This window comes from Mixophyes fleayi, chromosome 6, assembly GCF_038048845.1.
Source record: "Mixophyes fleayi isolate aMixFle1 chromosome 6, aMixFle1.hap1, whole genome shotgun sequence".
In the NCBI taxonomy this organism is placed as follows: domain Eukaryota; kingdom Metazoa; phylum Chordata; class Amphibia; order Anura; family Limnodynastidae; genus Mixophyes; species Mixophyes fleayi.
The window spans coordinates 176,772,871-176,791,170 of record NC_134407.1 but is presented as its reverse complement, the minus strand read 5'-3'; positions in this window follow the sequence as shown (position 1 = coordinate 176,791,170).

Below are 18,300 nucleotides of genomic sequence, written 5' to 3'. Positions count from 1 at the left end.
TCTCAGCAGGTGATTCTATTCATAGCTTGTAGTGAACACAATATGGATAGCGGCACTGCAAAGTCTAACATTATATAACCCCTGGACATTATCAGAATACCGTTATAGTGACTGTATCTTGAATATGCCTTTCCATGGATATTAATTTACGCAGCATACAGAAGTCAGATTCTGAGAAGTAGAACTGCACACATAGTTTCCAAAATGTAATATCTGTCACTGCCCCCTTCCCAGTATTCTAATTATCCTATTACATGTAAAGCTTATTTGATATAAAACAACAGTGGCTGTTTTATTCACAGGCTCAGATTTACATTATGGAAGCTTGTAGGCACAGAAGATTTGGTTACATGCAGCACTGGTATCACAGGGGCCTGTCATTCTCATCATCATCATCATTTATTTCTACAGCGCCACTGATTCCGCAGCGCTGTACAGAGAACTCATGCACATCATGTATCAGGCAATTTCCTAACGTGCACACACAGACAGAGAGAGACTAGGGTCAATTTTGATAGCAGCCAATTAACCTACCAGTATGTTTTTGGAGTGTGGGAGGAAACCGGAGCACCCGGAGGAAACTCACGCAGACATAGGGAGAACATCCAAACTCCACACAGATAAGGCCATGAGCCCAGCGGTGTGAGGCAGAAGTGCTAACCACTGAGCCACCGTTAGCACCGATAGCTGACTTTGGACTCCAGCATATCCTAAGAAACTTAACTTTCAAGACAAAGAATGAAGCTCCTTGTCAGTACTATTCTGAACTGCTTTTATTAGTTAAAATATACCATTCTCATTCTCTATCTTCATATATAATGTGACACAGTCTATTACTCTTATTTTCTACAGCAATGGGTGGTGGAGGGATTACCCGTCTCTTTAGTAGCAGTTTGGCACCAAGCATGGAGTATGCTATGGGTACAATATATGGTCACCATGTTGTGCAGTTTCCACAATTGTTGCATCAAAATAGCGTTAAATGGAGAGTTCTGTCTATGGGACACGTCTTATAGCTCTTAACTGACCATCATGTAGAAGAAAGTGTATCTTTTACACACAAATTCCACAGCCCATCTTTATATGTGTCTGTTGTACGTTCTTTGACCTTAGTATACAGATTTTAAAAACATTATTAGGGTTATTTACAAACATTGCACTTACTTGTAAATCCAATCAACCAAATCATCAATTTGTTGTCTGTTTTCTAAATCAAATATTTTTATTGAACATTTACAAAACACATGGAAAAAACAGTACAAACAAAAAAAAATTCTAAATTAAAATTGTTCTCAATCTAAAACAGTATGACACAAATTATATTAAATCGTCTTCTATAATAATAACACTATTCAGTGCAACAATTAGTTTTTAAGTGATGGCCAATCTAATACATTTCAAAGACATATGCAGATTTTTTACCTTCAAAAGGGACGCACATTACTATTAATATCAGTAATAAGTTAATAGAGCGACATGTAGGGAGGTCTGAGGAGCATGTGGGGAGGTCTGAGTGGCATGTGGGGACGTTTGAGGAGCATGTGGGGAGGTCTGAGCGGCATGTGGGGAAGTTTGAGGAGCATGTGGGGAGGTCTGAGTGGCATGTGGGGACGTTTGAGGAGCATGTGGGGAGGTCTGAGTGGCATGTGGGGACGTTTGAGGAGCATGTGGGGAGGTCTGAGCGGCATGTGGGGACGTTTGAGGAGCATGTGGGGAGGTCTGAGCGGCATGTGGGGACGTTTGAGGAGCATGTGGGGAGGTCTGAGCGGCATGTTGAGACGTTTGAGGAGCATGTGGGGAGGTCTGAGTGGCATGTGGAGATGTTTGAGGAGCATGTGGGGAGGTCTGAGTGGCATGTGGGGATGTTTAAGGAGCATGTGGGGAGGTCTGAGTGGCATGTGCGGACGTTTGAGGAGCATGTGGGGAGGTCTGAGTGGCATGTGGGGATGTTTGAGGAGCATGTGGGGAGGTCTGAGTGGCATGGGGGATCATGTGGGGAGGTCTGAGTGGCATGGGAGATCATGTGGGGAGGTCTGAGTGGCATGGGGGATCATGTGGGGAGGTCTGAGTGGCATGGGGGATGATGTGGGGAGGTCTGAATGGCATGGGGGATCATGTGGGGAGGTCTGAGTGGCATGGGGGATCATGTGGGGAGGTCTGAGCGGCATGTGGGGACGTTTGAGGAGCATGTGGGGAGGTCGGAGTGGCATGTGGGGACGTTTGAGGAGCATGTGGGGAGGTCTGAGTGGCATGTGGGGATGTTTGAGGAGCATGTGCGGAGGTCTGAGTGGCATGTGGGGATGTTTGAGGAGCATGTGGGGAGGTCTGAGTGGCATGTGGGGACGTTTGAGGAGCATGTGGGGAGGTCTGAGTGGCATGTGGGGATGTTTGAGGAGCATGTGGGGAGGTCTGAGTGGCATGGGGGATCATGTGGGGAGGTCTGAGTGGCATGGGAGATCATGTGGGGAGGTCTGAGTGGCATGGGGGATCATGTGGGGAGGTCTGAGTGGCATGGGGGATCATGTGGGGGGGTCTGAGTGGCATGGGGGATCATGTGGGGAGGTCTGAGTGGCATGGGGGATCATGTGGGGAGGTCTGAGCGTCATGTGGGGACGTTTGAGGAGCATGTGGGGAGGTCTGAGCGGCATGTGGGGACGTTTGAGGAGCATGTGGGGAGGTCTGAGTGGCATGTGGGGACGTTTGAGGAGCATGTGGGGAGGTCTGAGTGGCATGTGGGGATGTTTGAGGAGCATGTGGGGAGGTCTGAGTGGCATGTGGGGATGTTTGAGGAGCATGTGGGGAGGTCTGAGTGGCATGTGGGGATGTTTGAGGAGCATGTGGGGAGGTCTGAGTGGCATGGGGGATCATGTGGGGAGGTCTGAGTGGCATGGGAGATCATGTGGGGAGGTCTGAGTGGCATGGGGGATCATGTGAGGAGGTCTGAGTGGCATGGGGGATCATGTGGGGAGGTCTGAGTGGCATGGGGGATCATGTGGGGAGGTCTGAGTGGCAAGGGGGATCATGTGGGGAGGTCTGAGTGGCATGGGGGATCATGTGGGGAGGTCTGAGTGGCATGGGGGATCATGTAGGGAGGTCTGAGTGGCATGGGGGATCATGTGGGGAGGTCTGAGTGGCATGTGTTGGAGTTTTAGAGTACATTTGTGATCTGAGGGATGTGAGGGGTTTGAGGGCATATGGGGCTATTTCAGAAAAAGTAGCACGTAGGAGAATTTTGAGCAGGTTGGCATGTGGGTGCATGTTGGAATAAGTGATGGGGAAGCTGAAGTTGCTTTAAGGTTGTATTTTTATTTTTGAAAATAAGGATAATGTGCAGCCCTTTTGGAGGTTGGAGGGCCGCACCTGCGGCTCCTGAAATATATTGTGTTGCCAAACACTAGTCTTCATCTTCAAATACAATGAAGACTTTAAATGATTGCCATTATTTACTGCAAATGTGCACCAAAATGCCATTTTAGTATTAAACACTTACAGTGCTAAGAAAACATTTCCAAATACTAAGTATAATAAAACAAGATAGGTTGTTATCATGACACCGTTTATTAATTGGAACGTTTTCTTTTGCAATTAAGGCAATTTAAATTGTCAGGCATTTCTTGTGACATAATCATATGCAGAGCAAAAAAACACAATAAAATTATAACATTAAAATAAATCTTTAATTGTGTGCTGAGATTTTCAAGTTTAAAAATACAAGGTGTATGTCTCAGGGCATTTATACGGTTATTAGAGTCTTATTTTTTTAACTGCTCTTTGTTGCATTTTTATGTTTTCTGTGCTACAGTTTCTATACTCTTTGTATGAAAGTGTCACACTACTTTATGTCATTTGCCTCTGCTGGTTCCTCTCTCGTACAGGTTCCAGTCTGTGATATTCTACTGCTACATATAACTAGGAAAGGGGGCACACTGATCTAGCTACAGTTGTATTGTCTTTGTGCCGAGATTTGTTCCTAACTCTTCACAGAACTAGGCAAGCTGCATGGACAGTGATCAGAGAACTCTGCTGGCTGTGCATTATAAGAAAAGCCTGCCAGGGGGTTTTATGTGTCCAGTACAGTTACATTCTGTAACAGCAAACTTATCCTGCAAGCAGGGGGCTTGCTCCTACTTCTACTAATATGTACCTTACAAGTACTGTTGTATTTACATAGGCGGCAAGTGCTATGTGCCATGATACTGTACATATGTATATACAATTTAAACATAGTTGCAGCTTGATTTTTGTGTATTCCACTCCATTTATTTATTTTTTAAATAAAATGACCCCTGTCCCCCTGACTAGCAGGGGGACATATCCATGGGTTCCCATATCCATGAACATTCCTGCTTGGGCCAGTTAATGGTCAATTCTCCAGGGACTGACAACCAGGAGAACTTTAAATGAATACAACGAGCAGTGAAAGTGTATCGAGAATACTGATTGATTGGCACAGCAGCCCTAGCAAGAGACGGCACAGTTCAGAAGAGGAATCAGAGCTTTGAAACTTTGTATATAACCACAAGTCTAGACTTTTCTGAAGACCTGTTATGATCACCGGATGGCAAGGAGAAGAGGGGATACTGCTAAAACCCTTCAAGTTTCTGTTTGACTCATGCTAGAGCCATTTTTTGTGAGGGCATCTATCATCATTACAAAATTTTGCAGCATGGGCAATCTTTATAATAAAAAATCAAAATACAAATCATATATAGGGGGAATTCAATTGGCCGTGCTACTGTAAAAAGTAACATGGCCTGAGCACTAATACCGTTTACTATTTCTGTCTGTATGTGTGTGTGTTAAGGAATTTATACTGTAATCTCCATTGGGGCAGGGACTGATGTGAGTGAGATCTCTGTGCAGTGCTGCGGAGTTAGTTGCGTTTTATATATAATGATGATGATGATGATGATTACGGTAATAGTGCACTTAAATACAGGGAGCTTGCAGTTCCCTGAGCTGCGAGCAGAAAGCTGGGTTAATATTACCTTAATAGCGGTAATAGGTTTTACGTGGCGGTACTTCGGGGGGATTGAATTCTCCCCTTAGAAACAGAACAAGGGCATACAAGGTTGACAGATAAGCTGCAGGCATGAGATAGAGGATAGAGAGGGTCCATTTAAAGCATTGTCCCACTGAACCACTTCATTTGGGTCCCTAGAAAATGATCACTCAGCAAAGTCTTATAATTAAAGATGAAGCTAATCATGTAAGAGACAAGGCCAGATGGAAAGCTGAACTTATCTACCTCCTATATTTTATTCCGGACTCCAGAATTGACACTGAAGTGAATGATTTCCTTTTCTGCCCTATCCGAAGCAAGTTGGCAACTTGCTGTTGTATACAACTTGTTTGACACAGAGAAATCTAATGCAAACTTTTAAACATTGTTGAGGAGACGATCAAGCATGACATTTTGAATTTTACTTCTGCCAAGTGGGATTACAGCGCTTTTTTTAAATCAACTTTCTAACTGTCAAACAGCAATTTTATTTCAAATCCATGCACTTTGTTGAGATTTCTAATGTATTTAACCAGCGTTGTTTTAAAAATCTCGAAACTTTTCCAATTCATCTCAATGGCACATTCATTTCAATGGTGTTTCCAGTGTTTGCCCTACATGTAGAAACACTATTGAGAACATCTGTTTATTTTTGGATTGGGTAAAAAAATAATAATAAACAAATTCATAACAAACTTGAGCTACTTTATGAAATATAGCATACAGCCATTGTAAACCAAAGGAGAGAAAAAATATTTCTTCTGTTTTCTGGCTTGACTCATTATAGTCCAAATGGGAAAATAAGACTGAAAAATATCATATATTCCCACCCACTCACTAATCAAAGCTGGGAATCACTAGCCAATCATAAGTGGCCAGTGTGGAAAACCCTTTGTTATTGGCTATTTGCAGCCTCATTACAGATCCACCAATTCTGCGCTGACCAGCCTGTTGTACCTATTGTAATGGGCTGCTTGAGGATTAGGGTCGGAGCATGTTGTCCGTTAATTTATTTATTACCCAAGCTATTCCTATTTATTTCAATGGCCCATTCATTTCAATACTTGTAAATCACTAACAATAGCAATTTAAACCACTATTTCTGCAAATTGATCGTTAATAGTTCTTCCAAAAGTTTTTCCCTGCATCTTTGCAGGAATACTTATAATAGGGATCTATTGCTAGTTGGTTGTTGTAGCTAATAAAATGTTGCAAAAAACCCACATAATAAAAAAAAATGATCCCCACCTCACCCCAGTTCCCTTCTCAGCTAAAATTCTGTTACCCCTTCTCTGTGATTTTGAAGCATTTTGCCTGATTTAGGATACAAAAGTTATTTCCAGTAAAACAGATGCATCTCTAAAGTAAAAATTGGTCTGTTAATAAATCTGGTTATGAAGCAGTTAATAGCTTTTTACTCATTAGTCACAGGCTGTGGGATGTGTGTGTGTGTGTGTGTGTGTGTGTGGTTTTTTTTGCTGCTTGTGGTGGTGGGGGAGGAAATATTCCATTACAATTGACTTTCTAACACAGCTGCAGTGTGAAGTCCAGGTAATATTAAACAGCGTAATTTAAATTTTCTTTTACATAGAAACTGAGGGTGTGAGGCACTGTCTTCTAAAAATAATCAGTACTATTTTATACTAATTAGTTGCAATGGTCAAAACACAATGACACAGTTTCCTTTTATTTTCATGCATTTCTGATGATATTTGGCCCATCTTTCTACAATAATTGAAGGTGAAAGGTCTATGGCTTAATGGCTGCATAGGAAAATGAGGACACTGGTTTTGTGTGGTTTTTTTTTGTTTTTTTTTATCCTGAGTTAAAAGAGGGAGGCACATGTCTGGATATCAAGGTGAATGGTGCGTGCTGATCACGATCTTCTTGGACAGTCTCCAGATTCCATGGTTTCCCAACTGCATGTACTTCACACCCACTGCCCCTGAATCCTTCACACACTAGAGCGTTGGATCAAATATTTGAAAATTATACCCCCAGAACTCCTCTCACTCTGCAGTTGCCAATAGTTAACCCTGCTGCTGTCAGTGTTACAGCTACAGTGCACATACCTTGGTGGCAATGAGTCTTCATACAAATAATACAATCGAATAGGTAAGTGCTAGCTATACAGTAAGGGCGCAGAGAGTAGATGAATGGGTTGTTATTTTCCAATATTTTGAAATGATTTTCAGGTACACTTTGCATTTAGAACAGTGACTCTATGCAAATAAAGAGTGAACAAAGGAAGCAATTTATGACAGTGACAAAATGCAAAGTTAGGTTCATGATATAAATTAATGATGGGTGACCTTATACATGTCATAGGCCAACACATTAGCCTTTATTTCAGAAATAATTTAAAACAATATATCTAATAAAAATATACAACAATCCGTAATTACATATCAGCAGGAATTTTAATGTAAGATAAATGTTACAAGCTATAACAAACAAATATGACAATTTAATGTCTTGTCAAATGTCAAACCTTCTAAAACCTACAGTACATACAGGCAAACAAAAATTAAGCCGATTAAAAATGTTAAAAAAATAAATAAAAAGACATACAAATATATCTATATATATATATATATATATATATATATATATATATATATATATATATATTGCACTATAAAAGAGTAATCATTGCAAATATTGACAGCTACTGTTTTATTTTGTGTGCTGGGTGAATATAATTTATTGTTCAAGCCGCTTTGTCACAGTTGGAAGGGAGGGGAAGCGGTAAGCAAGGCTCAGGAAGGGGGAAGCCAGCAGGGCCGGGCAGTATTATCCTGGGTAGACGGCCGCACGCCTGGTTTCAGCTTCAAGGGTTGGGCCAAAACGGGCGGCGTGCCAGGTTTTCAGCAATTAGAGGGTGAATTACGCCAAGGGGCTGGTCTCTGGAGGATTTTGTTGCGGTGCCTACATGGTAGGCAGAACACACCCTATTTTCTAGATGGAACTGGAAAAAAATTGGTACATTTTAGGAGCCTTGCACCCCGCTTGTCTGCCAAACACGAGTTGGATAAAGTTTAATAAAGCTGTGACCAAAATATTTTTGCCAAATTATTATCTCAGAGTCTTTGTTTATGAATGCACTGAGTGGGACGCCGGTGGGTCATCCTATACCCCTTATTAGATTACTGTTGCCATTCTTTGCTTTGGTCCTATCTTGCTGTCTACTCTGACCTTAGGGCCTGTTTAAATCTCCATATTCTGCTAATTTTGTACGAAGTTTATCCGTTTGTGCACAACTTGGCCACCTGGACATATCTTGCTTTCTTCTAGGTCGCTAGTTGTAGCCATATTGGTCAGTGACTATACAACATCTACCATTGAACACATTCATTTCTATGGGAATGGGAGCTGCTAAAGGGGAGGCAACAACACGCTTGGCTATAGCAGCTGACCTATTGGTATCACTGGAGACCATTACGTTATAATGGACTCATATATTTTTCGTCCAACAGTCCGGTTCAGCTCAGATTCTTCCAAACCAAAATTCTGTCCCATTTTGCCCAGTATATCTTTACCAGAGTTTCAGCCCAAGAGAATGTTGTTAGCAATGGGGCCCATCAGCACAAGGGACCTGTTACAGAGGAAAATGTACCTTATAGTAAAAACTCAATATGGATTCATAAATAATCTATCCAGGCAGTTATGATTTGGAAAATAATGAGGATAAAATGACTGTATATATATTTCAGACTAATGTGCCACATTACAGACGCAATTAGGACTCTGCCCTATTGGATAGTGACTGGTAATGGATCAGAACATTGTAGTAAGACCATATGATGATGTGTAATGGGCCCATCAAAATTTTTCTATGGGGCTAGACATTTCTAGTTGTGCCCCCTACCTTATTCTGTGGCAAAAAAGGGTACTCTGGTTTTATTTTGAGTTGATCAGATATCTTTTTTAAAAAATTAACAGACAATATAAACCTTTTGGAATTGTATTTTCTAATGTCTTGGCATTCTTAGACTGGTTCTGCAGGAAACTTATAGATCTTACGTCTGCTAAGACTTTAGGTAATCAGTAAGTGCCTATCTTTGATAGTTAGGATAAAACCTTTTGAAGGATGGTGTTATGTTCTTGCCCTTAGATTTACTCTCATTCAAGATGGACGTGATTGCCTCATGAAGTTTCCATCTTGGATCTCTGATATGAACTTGCCCTTACAATAGCCCTTATCCAAGATGGCCAGAACTGTCTCAGGAAGATTCCATCCTGGATCTCATTTCCTGTTTGGGCCTAGAAAAGGCACTTCCTGTTATGCAGCCTTTGCTCGAGTATTGTGTTTGTGTCTGAACCAGATGCTCCACAGAACCTTGCTCCCTTGTGATTTGGAATACAATTACTTGGTACCTCTACAGGATAGTTATCCTGTTGATACTTTGGACTTGCTTGCTGGACATTTAAGATTTATTTCTGTATCAAAATAAATCCTGTTTACTACAGTACTACCTGGCTATTGGGTTCCGTTTGTAATACCAGAAGTGTGACAGATGGTGTGATATCTTTAATAACTCCTGAGATTTATGTGACTATAGGTAGTTTATACATTGAAAAAATATTCTTTTACTGGATTCTTTCTCCCTCTTGTTAATTAGCCCTGGGTTTTTCTTGGTTGTGCAAACATAACCCTCTGATTGACAGATGGGCGAGATAACCAAATGGAATTCATGTTGTCTTCAAAACTGTGTCTTCACACAGTGGTATACCATGTTATTTGGAATATATTTATGTGTTTTGTAAGAAATTTATTGAAATATTCCACCCTGTCCTATTGATATATTACCTAATAACATGATCCCAAGAGGAAAGTTTTATTCCTTGTTTGAATCTTAGAACAAGGCTATGCAGAAATATATGGAGGTCAATCTTAAATGTAGTTTTATCTCCTTCCACTTCTCCTGCCAGTGAAGAGCATTTCTTTATTGGTATAATATTGAGATCTTTGCTCGTATTGATTACCAAGGTCTGAGTAAAATCACATCACCCCTTTAACGTATCTATTTAATGGCTGGCTAAAATATTCACTTTGTTACATTTAAGAGTAGCATATAATTTACTATGGCTCTGACAATGCCATGAATGGAAAATGCCCTTTAACACAATAAGTAGTATGAAGGTTTCGACATGACAATTAATTTCTGTAATGATCCTGCTGTTTTTGTAGTCAATTTATAGGGCAATTTCTAATTTTTTATCTTGATGATATATTAATATTCCTTTCCTCTTTGGAGAACAGTGTAGCACATCCAATTAGCATTAACCAACCTCAGAGAAAACTATTTGTATTCTACATTGGAGAACTGTATTTTGAAAACTACTGAAATTTCATTTCTTAGGTATGTAATCACCAGCTGAGAGTTACACATGGACTCAGAAAGGTTCAAAGTATATTAGACTGCATTCAACACAAGTTCAAATCCATCCAGAAGATTTTGGGCTACTATAAACTATTTGGGTTACCAGTTACTATAAACAACTCATTAAGAATATCTCTTTATTAGTTGAATCCATTAATGCTTTGACTTAAAAGGTCCTAAAGGCCTGGCCTTTAAAAAAACTTTAAACAAGTATTTATCTCAGTCCCAATGTGGTGTCATCCTAACACTCAATATATCAAGTCTGATGCTCTGTCTCCCAGCATTTTTCATGGACACAAAGTAGAAGATTTATCAAACCTTCTAAAAAGCAAAGGTGGAGGCGTTGCCCATAGCAATGGTCATATGCAAGCTAATTGCTAGTCATATAAAACTGCAAGACCATGGCAAATCTACATATAGGGCAGCACAGTGGCCTAGTGGTTAGCACTTCTGCCTCACAGCACTGGGGTCATGAGTTTGATTCTCAACCATGGGCTTATCTGTGTGGAGTTTGTATGTTCTCCCCGTGTTTGCGTGGGTTTCCTCCCACACTGCAAAAACATACTGGTAGGTTAATTGGCTGCTAACAAATTGACCCTAAAACCTGATTCAAGATTAATGTATACATTTGATTGTTTCTAAACTCTTTTATTCCCTCCATGAGGTATTTATATATAGAGAACGAAAGATGTGTGGCTACAGACAAGTGCCCAGTACCAATTTACTCATTTATTTTAAAGCTTAAAGCCTCTCTTTAAGGTTACAGCAATATTATCAGTAAATGCAACATCAGACTCCTCACATTCTTGGTTACTCTGTGATATTTCTAGCCATCTCAACAGGGGGAGGTTGTCATGTTTGGTATGCATATGACCTGTTGTGTGGAGGTAAAATCATCTTTGAAAGACTTGAAAGGTGTTTGCACAGAGGTTATAAACAACTACTTTGCATTTATACAGACATTCTAGTTTTGAAATCACAGTGGAAGGGGGGCTGTGAGCAGGCCCGGCGCTCCCATTAGGCAAGGTTAGGCACTTGCCTAGTGCGCCGGGCTCTGGAGGGCGCCACAAAATGGTAAATTACTTTAAAACTGTGCGGCGACCGCTGACCATAACTGTCACGGTGGCCGCACAGCATTCAGATGCACGGGAGGAGGGAAGAGGCTATTGCTCACCACTGCCGCCTCTCTGCTCCGTCTCCTCCCCTCCACTCACTAGTGTCAGTGAGTGGAGCGGAGGAGACAGAGCAGAGAGGCGGCGGTGGTGAGACAAGGTAAGGAGAGGAGGGAGGAGGGCGCCAATTTTTGCGGGGGGGGGGGGGGGGGGGCGCCGATTTTGTAAAAATGCCTAGGGCGCCATGGACCCTAGCACCGGCCCTGGCTGTGAGTAACTGCAGCCTGTTTAAAAATGTCCTGTAACACTAAGAAATTGTCACTTTTTGAGAGTTAATTTCATATTGAGAAGTGTCCTTTTATTTCTGCTTCTACCAGCAAGGCATCCTTTGTAAGTTATCATTTCTGTTGCTTTATTCCTTCTTATTTTACAGAAATCTATTGTATTAAATATTTGTATGTCATTTTGTTAATTGTTTTTTATCTTAAGCATTGTGGATTTATTTTCCAAATTAAATTACTCTTAATAAGTTCAGGTTTCTGTGTTCTTACGAATTCACATGTCAGACAGCTTAGCTTTAAAACTACATAGTTGAAACAGAGATCATTCAGTTTATGATAACTCTGGGTCAGTGGAGGTCATTTGATTTATGATAACTGTGATGAAAGTAAATTGTGATAGCCATTCACCCCGATGACTGAACCAATCCAGTAAGTCTTGATGAATCGAGGAGACTGCTTTCTGGACACCTTTCCCTGGAAACTAGCCTACGTTTACACAGTGACCCGGTGAGGCAGAAGGATCGCTAGGCTTCCGTCATATTCAGCAATCGTTCGACTTATTTGTGTTTCCAGATAAATGTTATTTTCATGTTTTTTTATGTTTTTAATGTATGTGCATTTTTATTCAACATTAAAGGTTTTATAAAATACTACACCATATTCCAAGTTATCTTTTCTGAGATCCAAAGGTATTGGAATTGAGCTAATCAGTGTCTACATCCCATGAAGGCTTCTTTAAAACCACAAGATATTTCCATATAAGCCTACTCTTTTATTAATGTGGTACAAATACAGCTATTTATTTTGTGTGCTTTAATTAAGTACTTCATTGTTTTCCTTTGCAGATTGTAAAACTGGGGTGTCTGCCACCTTTTATACACAATGAAGTGAATTATGTTTAATTGTATTTTTGTAGTTCTTCATGTTTATAATACTTGCACATTAAACACTTTTATTACTCTATTCTGGTTTCAAAGAAAGAGGTATGTTCACTACTTGGCTTACTAAATTTTTCTACTTTAGTGGCCCCTTTAACAGATTTGAAAAATGTGGCCTCTAATCATGTCTATTGGACTTCTGACTGCCAGGGTTCATTTGAAAAAAGGCTCTTTGTCAAAATGTTCTTAGGTCCCATGATTTTGGCTGATAGTTTCTCTCGCAAACTGAAGCTTCTGACATGGGTGACCTGGAGCGGTCCTCAGAACTTAGAGAGGGAGGAGATTGGTTTTGTATGTAAGCCAGAAGCTCTGTCCTCGAAAGGTGAAGCATTCCACAGTGGAAAAGGGGTGCCTTGTTGTAATATGGGCAGCTGAGTTTCTTGGATGCTATTTTGGGGTGGATGCATTTTTGTGGTTGTGTGTAATGATCTCTAAGGTAAAACAAGAGAAAGTGTTACAATATATAGGGAATGTAGTAGTTATCTAAGAATCAGTGATATTGTACTAGATGATGTGGCGTAAGGATGTGTGTTGAAAGAAGATGTGGGAAAGAAAAGTACATTGTGAAAGTAAAAAAAAAACATGGTTAGGATGAAGAAACAATTGTATAAATAGATAGATGAAAGCTGTGTAGTGGTTTCAATAGTAGAATATAATATATATATATATATATATATATATATATATATATTTATATATATATATATATAATGGGTGTGTGGAAAAGTAAATATAAATGTGAATAAATGTATAAAAAAAGAGATTTTCAAACTGTGTGGTAGTACAAATATGTTTCATTGTTGGTATGCAACTTTTTTGAGGAGAAATTTTGGGTGCTTGGGTATCTGCTAAACATAAATGTATGGAATACTTAATAAGAAAAGCGTAAAAATAGTCTTGAGGCCTCTTCTTGTTCCCTACTATAAGATAGGTTGTGAGCGCCTTTAAGTGGCAGTACCTATGTAAGTCCTGGACTGATCATTCTCAGAAGCCCATTATAAGCTTTAAATCCAAACCTGGGTGATATTGTCTTATTGGATTACTGTTGCTAATTCTTTGCTTCCTGCCCTGACCCTAGAGCCTGTTTTTGACATATATATTAATTCTTTTTTTTTTTTTTATGAATTCTATCCATTTGTGTAGTCTAGGCTTGCTCGCCTTCTCCCACTATTTTTTTGGTTGCTAGTTATAACCATATTGGCTACCTACAACTGTTTAAAAGACATGGGGGAAGCCAAATAGGGGGAACACATTTAGGGGTTTGCTAAAGGCAAAGACTATAACTAATCTAGCTGTAGTGGCTGACCTGCTGATGCCACAGTTGACCATTACATCTGCATAAAATTGACCATTTGGTTGTTTAGCAATCGATTGGCTTTCTGCTTCTCTAATTGGACCTCTTCATTAAATTGTCTTTTTCCTAATTTTTGTAGTGCTCTGCTCTTATGACCATAGAATACCAAATACCTTGCGACATTAAGGGTACAAGAGAATTGTCTTATTACAAGGGCCCTATATATTGCTGTACCCCCTAGTAAATGTTACAAAAGGCATTGTGCAAATGTTTGTCTTTGAAAACCTCTAAGTATAACCAATCTCTACCCAGTATGGCTCATTTAATTACACGGGTCTGCGAAATTAAGGTATTGAAAGCTTTTTTAATAATACTTTTATATTCTTAATTATATTCCTGTGTACATCAAGAATAGAATAGCAAAAAAATTACGGGGGGTTACATACATTTTAAAACAAGAAGTTTAAAACAAGAAGTTTAATTGTTCTTGACATAATTATTGTGAAATACGAAGAAGTATAGATGATATCACTGTGTTTTTGTCTTAATTACATATTAAAATAACAATAAAATCAAACAATAATAGAAACAAAACCATAATTATTTTAAAAAAAATCGTTAATATCTTATTTTTTTGTCTTCAAACTTTGTTTTGTCGCTTTTTGCTTATAAGTTTTTTCTTTGTATCATCCAGCAGTAGTCAGCCATCATGCTGAGGTCCCAGCGACCCTGGTATCTTCTTTCTACATCTTTAACGTCTTGGTGGAACTGTTCACCCTGTTCTTCACTGTAGTCTCCGAGATTATTCAGGAAATGCTCAATATGGGAATTAAAAAAATGTACCTTTAAACTCATATTGCAGCCAAGATTTCTGTAACTATTAAGCATTTCCCTGACAATTTCTTTCTAGTTTGGATCATTGACATTGCCTAAAAATTTTGAAATCACTTCTTTGAACGAAGTCCACCCTGAAAGTTCCTCAATATTCATTACACACCCGAAATGTTCATCTTTTATTAACTTTCTAATGTTAGGGCCTATAAAAATGCCTTCCTTTAATTTAGCATCGAATATGTTAGGAAATTTGGTGCAAAGATATTTGAAAGTTTCTCCATCCTTAAGCAGTGCTTTTACAAACTGTTTCATCAGTCCTACTTTATATGTAGAGGTGGAGGTAAAACTTTATTTGGATCTACTAAACTGGATTTGATGACATTATTTTTTCCAACTTGTAAACTTTTTCGAGCTGGCCAATTGTTTTTTTGCCAATATAAATTTTTAGCTCTGCTATACCATTCACAGAGAAAACATGGGAATTTGGTGTAACCTTGTTGCTGGACAAGTACCATGCACACAATTTTAAGATCTTCACATATTAACCAGTTGTGTCTTGCATATCCAATCAGTTCCAATAAACAGTTTTAAAATTTTCATGTTTCTTTAAGATATACTGAATGTGCTAATGGTATTGACACGTATGTGTTGCCATTGTGCAATAAAACTGCTTTTAAACTTCTTTTTGAAAAATCTTTGAATAACCTCTATCTTCTGCGTTGTATTCAATAGCAAACTTTTGTATTAAGCCTTTGATATCTTTGCAATAAACAATATTGTCCTCTTTCATAAAACAATTTGTAAATTCCTCTTCTCTTCGTTGATACCAATAATATATAGTATTGGGATAACTAATAAATAGTTTTCCTTCAAACGAGATCCCATCTTTGGGGAGTCCAAGATTCCTCACCAAATCATTTAGATTCTGTTTCAGCTGTCGCAGTGTATTACCCGAACATTCTGCATGAAATATTTCACCACTACTCGGAATATCATCTGATAAATATTGTCAATATCTGTAGGTGGATTAGGTACTGGTAATTCAGGTCCATGTGGTATGGCTTTCGTAACTGATTCGCAACAGGGAAGGTGATTTTGTGCTTGGTTTTAGAATTATATCCTTTAACATCAATTGAGCAAAAATAGCAATTAATGTGATCAGTTGGCTCTCTCCATATCATCGGAACACCAAAAGATAAAGCTTTCGTCTTACCAGCAATCAATTCCCGTAGTATTTCAACACAAGCCGAATAAACTTTGTGCGAAGCCCACAACTGTTTATCTTGATGTAATATCTTTATTCCAAAATAAGCAGAAGATGCCTTTTTGATGAAATCAACTATGTTTCTTCTTTGTTTTTCTATAGTGTATTGTCCACAAATATAACAAAAGACATCTGCACTCTTTTTACATTGTCTCAACGCTATCTTCAACTATTCAAAAGGAACAGATGAAAACTCGAGCATTAAACACGTGCGTTTGTTACAAAATTCTCCAGCCCTCTCACCTGAGGTCAGTGGCAGAATTGTGCAGGCAGTGTGGTGGCCGCCCCTCCCTTCAGCGCTCTCCTTGTCCGGGGTCCTGAGCCCGCCACTCACAGTCACAAGCTCCGCCCCCAGACTACACGCGGGGCTACTGCTGCTGCATGAAGCCTGCTACTGTAATTTGTTCTATGATGGCTACTTGATGAGTAGCATCAATTAGTGTGTATACTGTACTGTATGAGTGGTGCATACTGTATATGTACTCTGTGTGTGTAGTGTGTACAGTGTGTGTGTATGTGGTGGTAGGCAGGGGTTAAAATTAGCCGGCACAGGGCAAAACTGTGTTGCATCTGTTGTATTTGGTTCCACCTTCGCCAGCTCACTGTGTAGTTGAAGTTGTGTGTGCAATGTTCCTTTAGACAGTATGGGGTTTAGGCCCTTTGTAAATTTCAGCTCCAGGCCCATGTGGACATTAATCTGGCACTGGGCAGGGGGGGGGGATTTTATGACGAGAACTGAAGTTCTATACTACTGACGGAATTCATTTAAGACAATGTTTTATAATAAATGTAGGCAGAATACATTTATTATTTTAAAGAATATGAAAAAAAATGACTTATTCATAAATACACGCTTTGCAGAAAAGTGTGATGTGATATGCAAATTTTCGTGTTCAGAAGCCAAAAATCTATAAATATCACATAAATTCGTTCAGACCTGTGTTATTAAAGGCATGTAGATGAAACCCTGCTTTTATTCTGCCTAGTGCACTATCGTGACTTGGTTATTATGATTATGAACGTCCCCCATTCATCCATCATCTGGAGAAATCCCATGTTCCACTACGAAAGCAGCCTTTATGACTCACAAAGCTACAGGCACAGAATCAAACAGATGCATGATATTACAACAGGGGAAAACAAACTAAGAGGTTTCAAACCACCAGATTCAGATTTAATAAAGGTCAAATCACTCAAGCAACACTGGTTTTCTAATCCACATTACAATGCTGTCCCAATGATTTTTTACATGGTGTGTGTGTGTATGTTAGGGAATTTAGACTGTAAGCTCCAATGGGGCAGGGACTGATGTCAGTGAGTTCTCTGTACAGCGCTGCGGAATCAGTGGCGCTATATAAATAAATGGTGATGATGGTGGTGATGATGATGGTTAAGAAATACATACAATACAAAGCACAAAATTTATCAAGCTGTCGATTGACAAACCACCAAATACAACGTCAGAAAAAAAAAGAGTGGTTTTGTGAGGTTAGATAGCTCAAACCCAGGTGTGCACTTAGGAAGGGGGGTGTACAAGTTGCCCCTTTACCACCCCATTCCTCATCCAGGGCTTAATAGTCCTTGTGCTGGCTGATCCCTCCCCCCTGGATCGTTCAGATCCATTCCTCCCCTCCATTCCCTTCTTTCTCCTGCTGATATCATCATGGCACACGTGAAAGCACCCCACCTGATATGCGTGGCATCCCACGTATGTAGCCAGGAAGAGAGGCAGACAGAAGAGTCTGCCTCTGCAGCGATGAATCCATGAACGTAAATGTGGGGGGAGGGGGGTTCTAATGTATTACACTACATCTTACAGGATCAATAGGCTGTCACTGAGAGCATTAGAACATCTGAAGAGGAGTGTGACATTACATAGCCACTAACTCTACATGATGTACTGTACTGTATATAAAGGTAGATATGTGTTATGGAGTCTGTATATATATACCATTTTCTTAATAAAGATTACATTTTAAAATTTGCATTATTCACAGAAATTTTAAATGATATCTCTAGCACAGAAGGCCCCTTCTGTATGGTGGACTTTGGCTCTTCAAGCGTGCTAAATGCTGCTCAGCCTCAGAGGAGCTATCTTATACTCAAACATAAAGGATGGAAAATAAAAGATGGAAACAAGGGTAATGGGAGTTTTGCACAGGTTTACTGTAGAAACTTTATGTTTTAACTG